The sequence below is a fragment of the Diabrotica undecimpunctata genome, chromosome 9 (assembly GCF_040954645.1).
Source record: "Diabrotica undecimpunctata isolate CICGRU chromosome 9, icDiaUnde3, whole genome shotgun sequence".
Taxonomy (NCBI): Eukaryota; Metazoa; Arthropoda; class Insecta; order Coleoptera; family Chrysomelidae; genus Diabrotica; species Diabrotica undecimpunctata.
Genome location: NC_092811.1, coordinates 68,519,766 through 68,539,816, shown reverse-complemented (window position 1 = coordinate 68,539,816; position 20,051 = coordinate 68,519,766). Strand labels below are relative to the sequence as shown.

At 34.0% G+C, this 20,051-nt stretch overlaps 3 long non-coding RNA genes across 3 annotated transcripts; all 3 read right to left on the bottom strand.

The window, feature by feature from the left end:
- Positions 1 to 936: 936 nt before the first annotated feature.
- Positions 937 to 1,762, bottom strand: LOC140449669 (uncharacterized). Its single transcript, XR_011951860.1, has 3 exons — positions 1,550 to 1,762; positions 1,324 to 1,494; positions 937 to 1,207 (listed from the first exon to the last, which is right to left on the bottom strand). It is a non-coding gene; the product is annotated as an uncharacterized lncRNA (long non-coding RNA).
- A 3,894-nt stretch (positions 1,763 to 5,656) lies between these two features.
- On the bottom strand, positions 5,657 to 6,506 carry LOC140449668 (uncharacterized). The gene is made up of 3 exons (XR_011951859.1): positions 6,274 to 6,506; positions 6,048 to 6,218; positions 5,657 to 5,931 (listed from the first exon to the last, which is right to left on the bottom strand). It is a non-coding gene; the product is annotated as an uncharacterized lncRNA (long non-coding RNA).
- Positions 6,507 to 15,740: 9,234 nt separating this feature from the next.
- Positions 15,741 to 16,570, bottom strand: LOC140449667 (uncharacterized). The gene is made up of 3 exons (XR_011951858.1): positions 16,358 to 16,570; positions 16,132 to 16,302; positions 15,741 to 16,015 (listed from the first exon to the last, which is right to left on the bottom strand). It is a non-coding gene; the product is annotated as an uncharacterized lncRNA (long non-coding RNA).
- Positions 16,571 to 20,051: the final 3,481 nt, after the last annotated feature.

Sequence of the window (20,051 nt, the reverse complement as noted above, 5' to 3'; positions counted from 1 at the left end):
TAACTCTATAGAGTTTGCGTATTTGGCACGTAGAGAATAAAGTGGTTGTGTGTGTATCTAGTTTCATTTTATGACTAGAAACATAGTCCATTAACCTCTTATGTTTTTAATTATTAATTAATTTTTTTTAACAATTGTTATAGCGAGAACCCGTAACAACAATAAAATTTTATCTTCTATTGACTTACATAAATATAAGTACGTACCTACGTTAGATTCTTTTTATTATCATTATATTTTTTTATTTTTAGTAATTTCCAGGCACCTCTAGTCTGTCAAAAGTAACTAACTTTGAAAAAAAAAATTACTAAATTAACTAGACAGTTCGCACTGGGAATAGCGAACGGACTATAAGATTGATTATGTTCATTGATATTTATTTAGGACGGATTTTACATTACAAGATATCCGACGAGAATGAGAGTACATTTCGCAGATGCTGTCAACTATAAATAATCCAATGTCGCGTGATAATCCTGCTACAGCACAAAACTTTACAGAAAATCTGAATATTGCAACAGCACAGGCTCTACGAGAAAGTTGGGTCGCTACGCCACTTGCCTTTGCAGAAAATCTTGATACTGAAGCAGAACAGGATAAGCAAGAAAATATGGGGTTCGGTTCTGAGGCTGCAGGGGCCTTAGGACAAGTGGTTCCAGTGTCTGAAGAGTACCTGGAGGCAGAGCATGAAATAATAGAAATAGACTCCGACTCCTAAGGCGAGAAGGAAGAAAATCCCATTGTTGCAACAGTAGAGTTTGATTCGGATTCGGATGGCTCTATAGAGATTGCGTATTTGGCACGTAGAGTATAAAGTGGTTGTGTGTGTATCTAGTTTCATTTTATGACTAGAAACATAGTCCATTAACATCTTATGTTTTGAATTATTGTAACAGATTTATTTTGACCCTAGGATTGTTAGTGTAATTTGGATATATATTAAGTAAATTTGTACCTGTTATGTGATTTATTTAACATTGTTACATAATAAAGTATATGAAATTTCTAAGTGTAGATATTGTATAGTTCCTTATAGGTAGTGAAATGTCTTTCTGAGAGTTTTTTTTTCATTTTTACTTTAACTGTCAGCCCAAAGGTTTTGTCCACTTTGCTACCTCATTCGGTTAAGGGGTACTGGCTGTAACTATATTTCTATCGACCATCATGACAAGGTTGTTGTGTTAGCGTCCACTTGTTGAAAACTTTGCTAAAAAGGTTATTTATTATTAGCTATTTTTGTTTCTTATTTTGGGTATAATTGGGGTTCTCTATGTGGTTTTTACTCTAGTTTTAAGTAACCGTGGGGCTATTGTGTGTACATACCTGTGTGTCTCTTGATAGTCCAAAATCAGCCGCTTCAGTCTGACAGGCACTATAACTTGTTAGGGTGTTTATATGGAAAGCATAAAACCTCTTAGAGAAATCCTCTAAAATATTTCAGCTTGATAAATGCTATAATTTATTAGGAAGTTTGATTCCTTGAGATAATATTCTCTAAAACATATTAATAATAATTAGAACAGACTGTATGTAGTTGTTTGATTCATACCTGTTTAGAGTGTTTAGTAGAAATGTATTTAACATTCATTTATCTTGTTTTGCTAAGTAGTAATCTTTTATTTTGGTTGTTAACATCTAGTGGTTTGCAATAGAACTTTTCTTGTAAGGTATTACACAGGACTGAGAATGACGAGTTTACCCATTCTCATCAGTAGAATTACGATTAAACACTATTTTCTATCACTTTTGTAATCGATTAAAGTCGTTTCATCATTCATAATAAATAATAAAATATGTTTGGTTATCAATCAGTTCTTCTTTCTTCTGTTTTGATTTTTCGTATATCTCAGGTATTGGGCTATTAGACTGTAGTTCAGGAGACGTCCGCTGTGTCGTTTCAAGAGCGGTGTGTTCTGTGATGTCACTATGGGATAGGTTGGAACTTACGTGTTTCATGGTTAGGTAGATGTTTCTACCATAACTAGTGTTTCTAATGCCGTGGTTGGTGGCATCAAGGATGTTATGTTTTGCTTTCTACTCGTTTTATAAGTACGGATGACAACTTAGTTTTGTCGCTCTGTCAAGTGTACAGAATAGTTGGAACAGTTGAATGGCGAGTGATGTATTTTGCTCTTTACTCGTCGTACGAGTACGAATGACAACTTAGTTTTGTCGCTCCGATTAGCATGAGGAATTGTTAGAGCATGTGAAAGACACTGTACTCAAAGTCTATTTGGTGATTTGATTTATGACGTCATCCGGCCGTTCGGGGCTATCACTTCAATGGTCGATGTGTTTTGGTAGTTCTATTGTGTCCCAAGGATTTGACAGTTTCCGGGGTCCGTCGTTTGGACTCCTCACTTCTGATTTTGACGTTAAAATGTCTGCATGATTAACAGGTGTGAGTGACGAATTCTAATTTAATATATGGTAATTTGAAACCATCACGGATTGTGGAGATTAAGAAGTTCGTCTATTATTATTTAAGAAGCCTCTGATAGTTGTATTTTTGGAGTTTCGCAAGATTTTGATGGAAATTTGGTATTTGTGATGTATCATGCTTTTTAACCTGTTAAGGGAGTTTTAACCCTGTGGTCACAGCATTTTGGAGGAAGTATACAGGCTGCTTAGCTTGTTGGAATATTATTGAAACGTCGATTAATTTTGGAAACGCTCTCAAATTGAGGTAAATGAGATTATTTTACATTTCTGTTGTAAAGCATTTCTAGATCTATTTATTTTTGTATATTAACTTTCTATTACAGAAAAGGGGTAAGGGAGGTTTAGATCTGTAATTTTCAGTAATTCAGCTTCACTGTAACATAATATTTTGTTCATTTTCACAGTTCAGAAACTTTGTGTCTTTTTAGTTAATCATTTTTTCTTTGTACCTAAGAATATCAGTTCTAACTAGTTTTTGGAAAGTATTGGGAAGGGATCTGAAGGTTCACTTCATGTACTAATACTTGATGGTATTTTTAGGGCAGTTTTCAGTATCTGGAGATTTCTGCGTCTGGATCTTTAGTATTTGGGGTTTTATTTTACAATCCAGACCACCAATTCCTGGTTTTGTATGCATTTGAGACTGTACAGCTTGGGTTCGTATGTAGAAGTCTGTAGCAGTTTGATTTTGCTTTATTCAAAAATTATTTTGGTGAAGTTTATGGAAGCACTTTTCCATGTATCTTTTCCCTTGGAGTTACACATCCAGTGTTAGGATGGTAGAAGGAAGCGGAGGAGACTTGATAAGTTTTTAGTTTTATTTAACTGACTTTTTAACTTACATTTAAATTTTGCGGGTTTGAAATATTGATTAATAAAATTCTTGATGCAAATTTTCATTTAAATCTATTAACTAAGTAATAATTTTTCACTTTAAAGTTGATTAAACATTTTGTAAATGCCTATGTACAATATTTGGGCACACTTTTAAACTTAAAGCAGCTATGCTGTAGTGTTGTAACTTAATTTACCCATCTGTTGTTCGCCTTGGATCCAATGCCTATAACTTGAGGTATTTCCCTGAAGTAAAGTTTTATTCATCTGCTAAAATGGCAGATTGTTATACATAGGTATACTTTCATTTTCTACTATTTTTATGTGATTAAATAATTAATAACATTACTTAAAATTTTAAATAGTCTGGGGGAGAAATAGTACAAAATTTTTTTCGACTAGTAAAGGGGATTAAGGTTGTAATTTGTAACTTGATTATAATTTTAAAATTAGTACTGCGGTCTAAATTTTATCCGACGTGTAAACATATGTTTTTGACATTTACTTTTCATATTGAAACCAAGTGTGGTTCTTCGCACATTTTTTTTTTTAAATAAACGAATGTAAGTTAAGGTTGTCTCTTTATTTCCTACTTTTGTCAGATTTAGGTTAGGGAAAGAAACTTTATGGCTCAGATAAATCTGACTGGCGCCTGACAATTAAATTTTACATTTTTAACATCCCAGATTTGAGATATACTCACTCCCGTCTCCACTTGAGTGAACCGGAGCTACAACGGTTGACATCTGGGACAACCGAAACTTAATAAACCTAAATTGAAGGTTATATTATTAATTAATTTTTTTTAACAATTGTTCGAGCGAGAACCCGTTACAACAATAAAATTTAATCTTCTATTGACTTACATATAAGTACGTACCTACGTTAAATTTTTTTTTTATTATTATATTTTTTTTTATTTTTAGTAATTTCCAGGCACCTCTAGTCTGTCAAAAAGTAACTAACTTCGAAAAAAATAATTACTAAATTAACTAGACAGTTCGGACTGGGAATAGCGAACAGACTATAAGATTGATTATGTTCATTGATATTTATTTAGGATGGATTTTACATTACAAGATATCCAACGAGAATGAGAGTACATTTCGCAGATGCTGTCAACTATAAATAATCCAATGTCGCGTGATAATCTTGCTACAGCACAAAACTTTGCATAAAATCTGAATATTGCAACAGCACAGGCTCTACGAGAAAGTTTGGCTGCTACGCCACTTGCCTTTGCTGAAAATCTTGATACTGAAGCAGAACAGGATAAGCAAGAAAATATGGAGTTCGGTTCTGAGGCTGCAGGGACCTTAGGACAAGTGGTTCCAGTGTCTGAAGAGTACCTGGAGGCAGAGCATGAAATAATAGAATGGACTCCGACTCCTCAGGCGAGAAGGAAGAAAATCCCATTGTTGCAACAGTAGAGTTTGATTCGGATTCGGATGGCTCTATAGAGTTTGCGCATTTGGCACGTAGAGTATAAAGTGGTTGTGTGTGTGTATCTAGTTTCATTTTATGACTAGAAACATAGTCCATTAAGTTCTTATGTTTTGAATTATTAATTATTTTTTTTTAACAATTGTTATAGCGAGAACCCGTAACAACAATAAAATCTAATCTTCTATTGACTTACATATAAGTACGTACCTACGTTAAATTTTTTTTATTATCATTATATTTTTTTTATTTTTAGTAATTTCCAGGCACCTCTAGTCTGTCAAAAAGTAACTAACTTTGAAAAAAAAATTACTAAATTAACTAGAGAGTTCGCACTGGGAATAGCGAACGGACTATAAGATTGATTATGTTCATTGATATTCATTTAGGACGGATTTTACATTACAAGATATCCGACGAGAATGAGAGTACATTTCACAGATGCTGTCAACTATAAATAATCCAATGTCGCGTGATAATCCTGCTACAGCACAAAACTTTGCAGAAAATCTGAATATTGCAACAGCACAGGCTCTACGAGAAAGTTTGGCTGCTACGCCACTTGCCTTTGCAGAAAATCTTGATACTGAAGCAGACCAGGATAAGCAAGAAAATATGGAGTTCGGTTCTGAGGCTGCAGGGACCTTAGGACAAGTGGTTCCAGTGTCTGAAGAGTACCTGGAGGCAGAGCAAGAAATAATAGAAATAGACTCCGACTCCTAAGGCGAGAAGGAAGAAAATCCCATTGTTGCAACAGTAGAGTTTGATTCGGATTCGGATGGCTCTATAGAGATTGCGTATTTGGCACGTAGAGTATAAAGTGGTTGTGTGTGTATCTAGTTTCATTTTATGACTAGAAACATAGTCCATTAACATCTTATGTTTTGAATTATTGTAACAGATTTATTTTGACCCTAGGATTGTTAGTGTAATTTGGATATATATTAAGTAAATTTGTACCTGTTATGTGATTTATTTAACATTGTTACATAATAAAGTATATGAAATTTCTAAGTGTAGATATTGTATAGTTCCTTATAGGTAGTGAAATGTCTTTCTGAGAGTTTTTTTTTCATTTTTACTTTAACTGTCAGCCCAAAGGTTTTGTCCACTTTGCTACCTCATTCGGTTAAGGGGTACTGGCTGTAACTATATTTCTATCGACCATCATGACAAGGTTGTTGTGTTAGCGTCCACTTGTTGAAAACTTTGCTAAAAAGGTTATTTATTATTAGCTATTTTTGTTTCTTATTTTGGGTATAATTGGGGTTCTCTATGTGGTTTTTACTCTAGTTTTAAGTAACCGTGGGGCTATTGTGTGTACATACCTGTGTGTCTCTTGATAGTCCAAAATCAGCCGCTTCAGTCTGACAGGCACTATAACTTGTTAGGGTGTTTATATGGAAAGCATAAAACCTCTTAGAGAAATCCTCTAAAATATTTCAGCTTGATAAATGCTATAATTTATTAGGAAGTTTGATTCCTTGAGATAATATTCTCTAAAACATATTAATAATAATTAGAACAGACTGTATGTAGTTGTTTGATTCATACCTGTTTAGAGTGTTTAGTAGAAATGTATTTAACATTCATTTATCTTGTTTTGCTAAGTAGTAATCTTTTATTTTGGTTGTTAACATCTAGTGGTTTGCAATAGAACTTTTCTTGTAAGGTATTACACAGGACTGAGAATGACGAGTTTACCCATTCTCATCAGTAGAATTACGATTAAACACTATTTTCTATCACTTTTGTAATCGATTAAAGTCGTTTCATCATTCATAATAAATAATAAAATATGTTTGGTTATCAATCAGTTCTTCTTTCTTCTGTTTTGATTTTTCGTATATCTCAGGTATTGGGCTATTAGACTGTAGTTCAGGAGACGTCCGCTGTGTCGTTTCAAGAGCGGTGTGTTCTGTGATGTCACTATGGGATAGGTTGGAACTTACGTGTTTCATGGTTAGGTAGATGTTTCTACCATAACTAGTGTTTCTAATGCCGTGGTTGGTGGCATCAAGGATGTTATGTTTTGCTTTCTACTCGTTTTATAAGTACGGATGACAACTTAGTTTTGTCGCTCTGTCAAGTGTACAGAATAGTTGGAACAGTTGAATGGCGAGTGATGTATTTTGCTCTTTACTCGTCGTACGAGTACGAATGACAACTTAGTTTTGTCGCTCCGATTAGCATGAGAAATTGTTAGAGCATGTGAAAGACACTACTCAAAGTCTATTTGGTGATTTGATTTATGACGTCATCCGGCCGTTCGGGGCTATCACTTCAATGGTCGATGTGTTTTGGTAGTTCTATTGTGTCCCAAGGATTTGACAGTTTCCGGGGTCCGTCGTTTGGACTCCTCACTTCTGATTTTGACGTTAAAATGTCTGCATGATTAACAGGTGTGAGTGACGAATTCTAATTTAATATATGGTAATTTGAAACCATCACGGATTGTGGAGATTAAGAAGTTCGTCTATTATTATTTAAGAAGCCTCTGATAGTTGTATTTTTGGAGTTTCGCAAGATTTTGATGGAAATTTGGTATTTGTGATGTATCATGCTTTTTAACCTGTTAAGGGAGTTTTAACCCTGTGGTCACAGCATTTTGGAGGAAGTATACAGGCTGCTTAGCTTGTTGGAATATTATTGAAACGTCGATTAATTTTGGAAACGCTCTCAAATTGAGGTAAATGAGATTATTTTACATTTCTGTTGTAAAGCATTTCTAGATCTATTTATTTTTGTATATTAACTTTCTATTACAGAAAAGGGGTAAGGGAGGTTTAGATCTGTAATTTTCAGTAATTCAGCTTCACTGTAACATAATATTTTGTTCATTTTCACAGTTCAGAAACTTTGTGTCTTTTTAGTTAATCATTTTTTCTTTGTACCTAAGAATATCAGTTCTAACTAGTTTTTGGAAAGTATTGGGAAGGGATCTGAAGGTTCACTTCATGTACTAATACTTGATGGTATTTTTAGGGCAGTTTTCAGTATCTGGAGATTTCTGCGTCTGGATCTTTAGTATTTGGGGTTTTATTTTACAATCCAGACCACCAATTCCTGGTTTTGTATGCATTTGAGACTGTACAGCTTGGGTTCGTATGTAGAAGTCTGTAGCAGTTTGATTTTGCTTTATTCAAAAATGATTTTGGTGAAGTTTATGGAAGCACTTTTCCATGTATCTTTTCCCTTGGAGTTACACATCCAGTGTTAGGATGGTAGAAGGAAGCGGAGGAGACTTGATAAGTTTTTAGTTTTATTTAACTGACTTTTTAACTTACATTTAAATTTTGCGGGTTTGAAATATTGATTAATAAAATTCTTGATGCAAATTTTCATTTAAATCTATTAACTAAGTAATAATTTTTCACTTTAAAGTTGATTAAACATTTTGTAAATGCCTATGTACAATATTTGGGCACACTTTTAAACTTAAAGCAGCTATGCTGTAGTGTTGTAACTTAATTTACCCATCTGTTGTTCGCCTTGGATCCAATGCCTATAACTTGAGGTATTTCCCTGAAGTAAAGTTTTATTCATCTGCTAAAATGGCAGATTGTTATACATAGGTATACTTTCATTTTCTACTATTTTTATGTGATTAAATAATTAATAACATTACTTAAAATTTTAAATAGTCTGGGGGAGAAATAGTACAAAATTTTTTTCGAATAGTAAAGGGGATTAAGGTTGTAATTTGTAACTTGATTATAATTTTAAAATTAGTACTGCGGTCTAAATTTTATCCGACGTGTAAACATATGTTTTTGACATTTACTTTTCATATTGAAACCAAGTGTGGTTCTTCGCACATTTTTTTTTAAATAAACGAATGTAAGTTAAGGTTGTCTCTTTATTTCCTACTTTTGTCAGATTTAGGTTAGGGAAAGAAACTTTATGGCTCAGATAAATCTGACTGGCGCCTGACAATTAAATTTTACATTTTTAACATCCCAGATTTGAGATATACTCACTCCCGTCTCCACTTGAGTGAACCGGAGCTACAACGGTTGACATCTGGGACAACCGAAACTTAATAAACCTAAATTGAAGGTTATATTATTAATTAATTTTTTTTAACAATTGTTCGAGCGAGAACCCGTTACAACAATAAAATTTAATCTTCTATTGACTTACATATAAGTACGTACCTACGTTAAATTTTTTTTTTATTATTATATTTTTTTTATTTTTAGTAATTTCCAGGCACCTCTAGTCTGTCAAAAAGTAACTAACTTCGAAAAAAATAATTACTAAATTAACTAGACAGTTCGGACTGGGAATAGCGAACAGACTATAAGATTGATTATGTTCATTGATATTTATTTAGGATGGATTTTACATTACAAGATATCCAACGAGAATGAGAGTACATTTCGCAGATGCTGTCAACTATAAATAATCCAATGTCGCTTGATAATCTTGCTACAGCACAAAACTTTGCATAAAATCTGAATATTGCAACAGCACAGGCTCTACGAGAAAGTTTGGCTGCTACGCCACTTGCCTTTGCTGAAAATCTTGATACTGAAGCAGAACAGGATAAGCAAGAAAATATGGAGTTCGGTTCTGAGGCTGCAGGGACCTTAGGACAAGTGGTTCCAGTGTCTGAAGAGTACCTGGAGGCAGAGCATGAAATAATAGAATGGACTCCGACTCCTCAGGCGAGAAGGAAGAAAATCCCATTGTTGCAACAGTAGAGTTTGATTCGGATTCGGATGGCTCTATAGAGATTGCGTATTTGGCACGTAGAGTATAAAGTGGTTGTGTGTGTATCTAGTTTCATTTTATGACTAGAAACATAGTCCATTAACATCTTATGTTTTGAATTATTAATTAATTTTTTTTAACAATTGTTCGAGCGAGAACCCGTAACAACAATAAAATTTAATCTTCTATTGACTTACATATAAGTACGTACCTACGTTAAATTTTTTTTTATTATCATTATATTTTTTTTATTTTTAGTAATTTCCAGGCACCTCTAGTCTGTCAAAAAGTAACTAACTTTGAAAAAATAATTACTAAATTAACTAGACAGTTCGGACTGGGAATAGCGAACGGACTATAAGATTGATTATGTTCATTGATATTTATTTAGGACGGATTTTACATTACAAGATATCCGACGAGAATGAGAGTACATTTCGCAGATGCTGTCAACTATAAATAATCCAATGTCGCGTAATAGTCTTGCTACAGCACAAAACTTTGCAGAAAATCTGAATATTGCAACAGCACAGGCTCTACGAGAAAGTTTGGCTTCTACGCCACTTGCCTTTGCTGAAAATCTTGATACTGAAGCAGAACAGGATAAGCAAGAAAATATGGAGTTCGGTTCTGAGGCTGCAGGGACCTTAGGACAAGTGGTTCCAGTGTCTGAAGAGTACCTGGAGGCAGAGCATGAAATAATAGAATGGACTCCGACTCCTCAGGCGAGAAGGAAGAAAATCCCATTGTTGCAACAGTAGAGTTTGATTCGGATAACTCTATAGAGTTTGCGTATTTGGCACGTAGAGTATAAAGTGGTTGTGTGTGTATCTAGTTTCATTTTATGACTAGAAACATAGTCCATTAACCTCTTATGTTTTTAATTATTAATTAATTTTTTTTAACAATTGTTATAGCGAGAACCCGTAACAACAGTAAAATTTAATCTTCTATTGACTTACATATAAGTACGTACCTACGTTAGATTCTTTTTATTATCATTATATTTTTTTATTTTTAGTAATTTCCAGGCACCTCTAGTCTGTCAAAAAGTAACTAACTTTGAAAAAAAAAATTACTAAATTAACTAGACAGTTCGCACTGGGAATAGCGAACGGACTATAAGATTGATTATGTTCATTGATATTTATTTAGGACGGATTTTACATTACAAGATATCCGACGAGAATGAGAGTACATTTCGCAGATGCTGTCAACTATAAATAATCCAATGTCGCGTGATAATCCTGCTACAGCACAAAACTTTACAGAAAATCTGAATATTGCAACAGCACAGGCTCTACGAGAAATTTGGGTGGCTACGCCACTTGCCTTTGCAGAAAATCTTGATACTGAAGCAGAACAGGATAAGCAAGAAAATATGGGGTTCGGTTCTGAGGCTGCAGGGGCCTTGGGACAAGTGGTTCCAGTGTCTGAAGAGTACTTGGAGGCAGAGCATGAAATAATAGAAATAGACTCCGACTCCTAAGGCGAGAAGGAAGAAAATCCCATTGTTGCAACAGTAGAGTTTGATTCGGATTCGGATGGCTCTATAGAGATTGCGTATTTGGCACGTAGAGTATAAAGTGGTTGTGTGTGTATCTAGTTTCATTTTATGACTAGAAACATAGTCCATTAACATCTTATGTTTTGAATTATTAATTAATTTTTTTTAACAATTGTTCGAGCGAGAACCCGTGACAACAATAAAATTTAATCTTCTATTGACTTACATATAAGTACGTACCTACGTTAAATTTTTTTTTATTATCATTATATTTTTTTTATTTTTAGTAATTTCCAGGCACCTCTAGTCTGTCAAAAAGTAACTAACTTTGAAAAAATAATTACTAAATTAACTAGACAGTTCGCACTGGGAATAGCCAACGGACTATAAGATTGATTATGTTCATTGATATTTATTTAGGACGGATTTTACATTACAAGATATCCGAAGAGAATGAGAGTACATTTCGCAGATGCTGTCAACTATAAATAATCCAATGTCGCGTGATAATCCTGCTACAGCACAAAAGTTTACAGAAAATCTGAATATTGCAACAGCACAGGCTCTACGAGAAAGTTGGGTTGCTACGCCACTTGCCTTTGCAGAAAATCCTGATACTGAAGCAGAACAGGATAAGCAAGAAAATATGGAGTTCGGTTCTGAGGCTGCAGAGACCTTAGGACAAGTGGTTCCAGTGTCTGAAGAGTACCTGGAGGCAAAGCATGAAATAATAGAAATAGACTCCGACTCCTCAGGCGAGAAGGAAGAAAATCCCATTGTCGCAACAGTAGAGTTTGATTCGGATAACTCTATAGAGTTTGCGTATTTGGCACGTAGAGAATAAAGTGGTTGTGTGTGTATCTAGTTTCATTTTATGACTAGAAACATAGTCCATTAACCTCTTATGTTTTTAATTATTAATTAATTTTTTTTAACAATTGTTATAGCGAGAACCCGTAACAACAATAAAATTTAATCTTCTATTGACTTACATATAAGTACGTACCTACGTTAGATTCTTTTTATTATCATTATATTTTTTTATTTTTAGTAATTTCCAGGCACCTCTAGTCTGTCAAAAGTAACTAACTTTGAAAAAAAAAATTACTAAATTAACTAGACAGTTCGCACTGGGAATAGCGAACGGACTATAAGATTGATTATGTTCATTGATATTTATTTAGGACGGATTTTACATTACAAGATATCCGACGAGAATGAGAGTACATTTCGCAGATGCTGTCAACTATAAATAATCCAATGTCGCGTGATAATCCTGCTACAGCACAAAAGTTTACAGAAAATCTGAATATTGCAACAGCACAGGCTCTACGAGAAAGTTGGGTTGCTACGCCACTTGCCTTTGCAGAAAATCTTGATACTGAAGCAGAACAGGATAAGCAAGAAAATATGGAGTTCGGTTCTGAGGCTGCAGAGACCTTAGGACAAGTGGTTCCAGTGTCTGAAGAGTACCTGGAGGCAAAGCAAGAAATAATAGAAATAGACTCCGACTCCTAAGGCGAGAAGGAAGAAAATCCCATTGTTGCAACAGTAGAGTTTGATTCGGATGGCTCTATAGAGTTTGCGTATTTGACACGTAGTGAATAAAGTGGTTGTGTGTGTATCTAGTTTCATTTTATGACTAGAAACATAATCCATTAACCTCTTATGTTTTGAATTATTAATTATTTTTTTTTAACAATTGTTATAGCGAGAACCCGTAACAACAATAAAATTTAATCTTCTATTGACTTACATATAAGTACGTACCTACGTTAAATTTTTTTTTATTATCATTATATTTTTTTTATTTTTAGTAATTTCCAGGCACCTCTAGTCTGTCAAAAAGGAACTAACTTTGAAAAAATAATTACTAAATTAACTAGACAGTTCGGACTGGGAATAGCCAACGGACTATAAGATTGATTATGTTCATTGATATTTATTTAGGACGGATTTTACATTACAAGATATCCGAAGAGAATGAGAGTACATTTCGCAGATGCTGTCAACTATAAATAATCCAATGTCGCGTGATAATCCTGCTACAGCACAAAAGTTTACAGAAAATCTGAATATTGCAACAGCACAGGCTCTACGAGAAAGTTGGGTTGCTACGCCACTTGCCTTTGCAGAAAATCTTGATACTGAAGCAGAACAGGATAAGCAAGAAAATATGGAGTTCGGTTCTGAGGCTGCAGAGACCTTAGGACAAGTGGTTCCAGTGTCTGAAGAGTACCTGGAGGCAAAGCAAGAAATAATAGAAATAGACTCCGACTCCTAAGGCGAGAAGGAAGAAAATCCCATTGTTGCAACAGTAGAGTTTGATTCGGATGGCTCTATAGAGTTTGCGTATTTGACACGTAGTGAATAAAGTGGTTGTGTGTGTATCTAGTTTCATTTTATGACTAGAAACATAATCCATTAACCTCTTATGTTTTGAATTATTAATTTTTTTTTTTTAACAATTGTTATAGCGAGAACCCGTAACAACAATAAAATTTAATCTTCTATTGACTTACATATAAGTACGTACCTACGTTAAATTTTTTTTTATTATCATTATATTTTTTTTATTTTTAGTAATTTCCAGGCACCTCTAGTCTGTCAAAAAGGAACTAACTTTGAAAAAATAATTACTAAATTAACTAGACAGTTCGCACTGGGAATAGCGAACGGACTATAAGATTGATTATGTTCATTGATATTTATTTAGGACGGATTTTACATTACAAGATATCCGACGAGAATGAGAGTACATTTCGCAGATGCTGTCAACTATAAATAATCCAATGTCGCGTGATAATCCTGCTACAGCACAAAAGTTTACAGAAAATCTGAATATTGCAACAGCACAGGCTCTACGAGAAAGTTGGGTTGCTACGCCACTTGCCTTTGCAGAAAATCTTGATACTGAAGCAGAACAGGATAAGCAACAAAATATGGAGTTCGGTTCTGAGGCTGCAGAGACCTTAGGACAAGTGGTTCCAGTGTCTGAAGAGTACCTGGAGGCAAAGCAAGAAATAATAGAAATAGACTCCGACTCCTAAGGCGAGAAGGAAGAAAATCCCATTGTCGCAACAGTAGAGTTTGATTCGGATAACTCTATAGAGTTTGCGTATTTGGCACGTAGAGAATAAAGTGGTTGTGTGTGTATCTAGTTTCATTTTATGACTAGAAACATAATCCATTAACCTCTTATGTTTTGAATTATTAATTATTTTTTTTTAACAATTGTTATAGCGAGAACCCGTAACAACAATAAAATTTAATCTTCTATTGACTTACATATAAGTACGTACCTACGTTAAATTTTTTTTTATTATCATTATATTTTTTTTATTTTTAGTAATTTCCAGGCACCTCTAGTCTGTCAAAAAGGAACTAACTTTGAAAAAATAATTACTAAATTAACTAGACAGTTCGGACTGGGAATAGCCAACGGACTATAAGATTGATTATGTTCATTGATATTTATTTAGGACGGATTTTACATTACAAGATATCCGAAGAGAATGAGAGTACATTTCGCAGATGCTGTCAACTATAAATAATCCAATGTCGCATGATAATCCTGCTACAGCACAAAAGTTTACAGAAAATCTGAATATTGCAACAGCACAGGCTCTACGAGAAAGTTGGGTTGCTACGCCACTTGCCTTTGCAGAAAATCTTGATACTGAAGCAGAACAGGATAAGCAACAAAATATGGAGTTCGGTTCTGAGGCTGCAGAGACCTTAGGACAAGTGGTTCCAGTGTCTGAAGAGTACCTGGAGGCAAAGCATGAAATAATAGAAATAGACTCCGACTCCTCAGGCGAGAAGGAAGAAAATCCCATTGTCGCAACAGTAGAGTTTGATTCGGATAACTCTATAGAGTTTGCGTATTTGGCACGTAGAGAATAAAGTGGTTGTGTGTGTATCTAGTTTCATTTTATGACTAGAAACATAGTCCATTAACCTCTTATGTTTTTAATTATTAATTAATTTTTTTTAACAATTGTTATAGCGAGAACCCGTAACAACAATAAAATTTAATCTTCTATTGACTTACATAAATATAAGTACGTACCTACGTTAGATTCTTTTTATTATCATTATATTTTTTTATTTTTAGTAATTTCCAGGCACCTCTAGTCTGTCAAAAGTAACTAACTTTGAAAAAAAAAATTACTAAATTAACTAGACAGTTCGCACTGGGAATAGCGAACGGACTATAAGATTGATTATGTTCATTGATATTTATTTAGGACGGATTTTACATTACAAGATATCCGACGAGAATGAGAGTACATTTCGCAGATGCTGTCAACTATAAATAATCCAATGTCGCGTGATAATCCTGCTACAGCACAAAACTTTACAGAAAATCTGAATATTGCAACAGCACAGGCTCTACGAGAAAGTTGGGTCGCTACGCCACTTGCCTTTGCAGAAAATCTTGATACTGAAGCAGAACAGGATAAGCAAGAAAATATGGGGTTCGGTTCTGAGGCTGCAGGGGCCTTAGGACAAGTGGTTCCAGTGTCTGAAGAGTACCTGGAGGCAGAGCATGAAATAATAGAAATAGACTCCGACTCCTAAGGCGAGAAGGAAGAAAATCCCATTGTTGCAACAGTAGAGTTTGATTCGGATTCGGATGGCTCTATAGAGATTGCGTATTTGGCACGTAGAGTATAAAGTGGTTGTGTGTGTATCTAGTTTCATTTTATGACTAGAAACATAGTCCATTAACATCTTATGTTTTGAATTATTGTAACAGATTTATTTTGACCCTAGGATTGTTAGTGTAATTTGGATATATATTAAGTAAATTTGTACCTGTTATGTGATTTATTTAACATTGTTACATAATAAAGTATATGAAATTTCTAAGTGTAGATATTGTATAGTTCCTTATAGGTAGTGAAATGTCTTTCTGAGAGTTTTTTTTTCATTTTTACTTTAACTGTCAGCCCAAAGGTTTTGTCCACTTTGCTACCTCATTCGGTTAAGGGGTACTGGCTGTAACTATATTTCTATCGACCATCATGACAAGGTTGTTGTGTTAGCGTCCACTTGTTGAAAACTTTGCTAAAAAGGTTATTTATTATTAGCTATTTTTGTTTCTTATTTTGGGTATAATTGGGGTTCTCTATGTGGTTTTTACTCTAGTTTTAAGTAACCGTGGGGCTATTGTGTGTACATACCTGTGTGTCTCTTGATAGTCCAAAATCAGCCGCTTCAGTCTGACAGGCACTATAACTTGTTAGGGTGTTTATATGGAAAGCATAAAACCTCTTAGAGAAATCCTCTAAAATATTTCAGCTTGATAAATGCTATAATTTATTAGGAAGTTTGATTCCTTGAGATAATATTCTCTAAAACATATTAATAATAATTAGAACAGACTGTATGTAGTTGTTTGATTCATACCTGTTTAGAGTGTTTAGTAGAAATGTATTTAACATTCATTTATCTTGTTTTGCTAAGTAGTAATCTTTTATTTTGGTTGTTAACATCTAGTGGTTTGCAATAGAACTTTTCTTGTAAGGTATTACACAGGACTGAGAATGACGAGTTTACCCATTCTCATCAGTAGAATTACGATTAAACACTATTTTCTATCACTTTTGTAATCGATTAAAGTCGTTTCATCATTCATAATAAATAATAAAATATGTTTGGTTATCAATCAGTTCTTCTTTCTTCTGTTTTGATTTTTCGTATATCTCAGGTATTGGGCTATTAGACTGTAGTTCAGGAGACGTCCGCTGTGTCGTTTCAAGAGCGGTGTGTTCTGTGATGTCACTATGGGATAGGTTGGAACTTACGTGTTTCATGGTTAGGTAGATGTTTCTACCATAACTAGTGTTTCTAATGCCGTGGTTGGTGGCATCAAGGATGTTATGTTTTGCTTTCTACTCGTTTTATAAGTACGGATGACAACTTAGTTTTGTCGCTCTGTCAAGTGTACAGAATAGTTGGAACAGTTGAATGGCGAGTGATGTATTTTGCTCTTTACTCGTCGTACGAGTACGAATGACAACTTAGTTTTGTCGCTCCGATTAGCATGAGAAATTGTTAGAGCATGTGAAAGACACTACTCAAAGTCTATTTGGTGATTTGATTTATGACGTCATCCGGCCGTTCGGGGCTATCACTTCAATGGTCGATGTGTTTTGGTAGTTCTATTGTGTCCCAAGGATTTGACAGTTTCCGGGGTCCGTCGTTTGGACTCCTCACTTCTGATTTTGACGTTAAAATGTCTGCATGATTAACAGGTGTGAGTGACGAATTCTAATTTAATATATGGTAATTTGAAACCATCACGGATTGTGGAGATTAAGAAGTTCGTCTATTATTATTTAAGAAGCCTCTGATAGTTGTATTTTTGGAGTTTCGCAAGATTTTGATGGAAATTTGGTATTTGTGATGTATCATGCTTTTTAACCTGTTAAGGGAGTTTTAACCCTGTGGTCACAGCATTTTGGAGGAAGTATACAGGCTGCTTAGCTTGTTGGAATATTATTGAAACGTCGATTAATTTTGGAAACGCTCTCAAATTGAGGTAAATGAGATTATTTTACATTTCTGTTGTAAAGCATTTCTAGATCTATTTATTTTTGTATATTAACTTTCTATTACAGAAAAGGGGTAAGGGAGGTTTAGATCTGTAATTTTCAGTAATTCAGCTTCACTGTAACATAATATTTTGTTCATTTTCACAGTTCAGAAACTTTGTGTCTTTTTAGTTAATCATTTTTTCTTTGTACCTAAGAATATCAGTTCTAACTAGTTTTTGGAAAGTATTGGGAAGGGATCTGAAGGTTCACTTCATGTACTAATACTTGATGGTATTTTTAGGGCAGTTTTCAGTATCTGGAGATTTCTGCGTCTGGATCTTTAGTATTTGGGGTTTTATTTTACAATCCAGACCACCAATTCCTGGTTTTGTATGCATTTGAGACTGTACAGCTTGGGTTCGTATGTAGAAGTCTGTAGCAGTTTGATTTTGCTTTATTCAAAAATTATTTTGGTGAAGTTTATGGAAGCACTTTTCCATGTATCTTTTCCCTTGGAGTTACACATCCAGTGTTAGGATGGTAGAAGGAAGCGGAGGAGACTTGATAAGTTTTTAGTTTTATTTAACTGACTTTTTAACTTACATTTAAATTTTGCGGGTTTGAAATATTGATTAATAAAATTCTTGATGCAAATTTTCATTTAAATCTATTAACTAAGTAATAATTTTTCACTTTAAAGTTGATTAAACATTTTGTAAATGCCTATGTACAATATTTGGGCACACTTTTAAACTTAAAGCAGCTATGCTGTAGTGTTGTAACTTAATTTACCCATCTGTTGTTCGCCTTGGATCCAATGCCTATAACTTGAGGTATTTCCCTGAAGTAAAGTTTTATTCATCTGCTAAAATGGCAGATTGTTATACATAGGTATACTTTCATTTTCTACTATTTTTATGTGATTAAATAATTAATAACATTACTTAAAATTTTAAATAGTCTGGGGGAGAAATAGTACAAAATTTTTTTCGAATAGTAAAGGGGATTAAGGTTGTAATTTGTAACTTGATTATAATTTTAAAATTAGTACTGCGGTCTAAATTTTATCCGACGTGTAAACATATGTTTTTGACATTTACTTTTCATATTGAAACCAAGTGTGGTTCTTCGCACATTTTTTTTAAATAAACGAATGTAAGTTAAGGTTGTCTCTTTATTTCCTACTTTTGTCAGATTTAGGTTAGGGAAAGAAACTTTATGGCTCAGATAAATCTGACTGGCGCCTGACAATTAAATTTTACATTTTAAACATCCCAGATTTGAGATATACTCACTCCCGTCTCCACTTGAGTGAACCGGAGCTACAACGGTTGACATCTGGGACAACCGAAACTTAATAAACCTAAATTGAAGGTTATATTATTAATTAATTTTTTTTAACAATTGTTCGAGCGAGAACCAGTTACAACAATAAAATTTAATCTTCTATTGACTTACATATAAGTACGTACCTACGTTAAATTTTTTTTTTATTATTATATTTTTTTTTATTTTTAGTAATTTCCAGGCACCTCTAGTCTGTCAAAAAGTAACTAACTTCGAAAAAAATAATTACTAAATTAACTAGACAGTTCGGACTGGGAATAGCGAACAGACTATAAGATTGATTATGTTCATTGATATTTATTTAGGATGGATTTTACATTACAAGATATCCAACGAGAATGAGAGTACATTTCGCAGATGCTGTCAACTATAAATAATCCAATGTCGCGTGATAATCTTGCTACAGCACAAAACTTTGCATAAAATCTGAATATTGCAACAGCACAGGCTCTACGAGAAAGTTTGGCTGCTACGCCACTTGCCTTTGCTGAAAATCTTGATACTGAAGCAGAACAGGATAAGCAAGAAAATATGGAGTTCGGTTCTGAGGCTGCAGGGACCTTAGGACAAGTGGTTCCAGTGTCTGAAGAGTACCTGGAGGCAGAGCATGAAATAATAGAATGGACTCCGACTCCTCAGGCGAGAAGGAAGAAAATCCCATTGTTGCAACAGTAGAGTTTGATTCGGATTCGGATGGCTCTATAGAGTTTGCGCATTTGGCACGTAGAGTATAAAGTGGTTGTGTGTGTGTATCTAGTTTCATTTTATGACTAGAAACATAGTCCATTAAGTTCTTATGTTTTGAATTATTAATTAATTTTTTTTAACAATTGTTATAGCGAGAACCCGTAACAACAATAAAATCTAATCTTCTATTGACTTACATATAAGTACGTACCTACGTTAATTTTTTTTATTATTATATTTTTTTTACTTTTAGTAATTTCAAGGCACCTCTAGTCTGTCAAAAAGTAACTAACTTTGAAAAAAATAATTACTAAATTAACTAGACAGTTCGCACTGGGAATAGCGAACGGACTATAAGATTGATTATGTTCATTGATATTCATTTAGGACGGATTTTACATTACAAGATATCCGACGAGAATGAGAGTACATTTCACAGATGCTGTCAACTATAAATAATCCAATGTCGCGTGATAATCCTGCTACAGCACAAAACTTTGCAGAAAATCTGAATATTGCAACAGCACAGG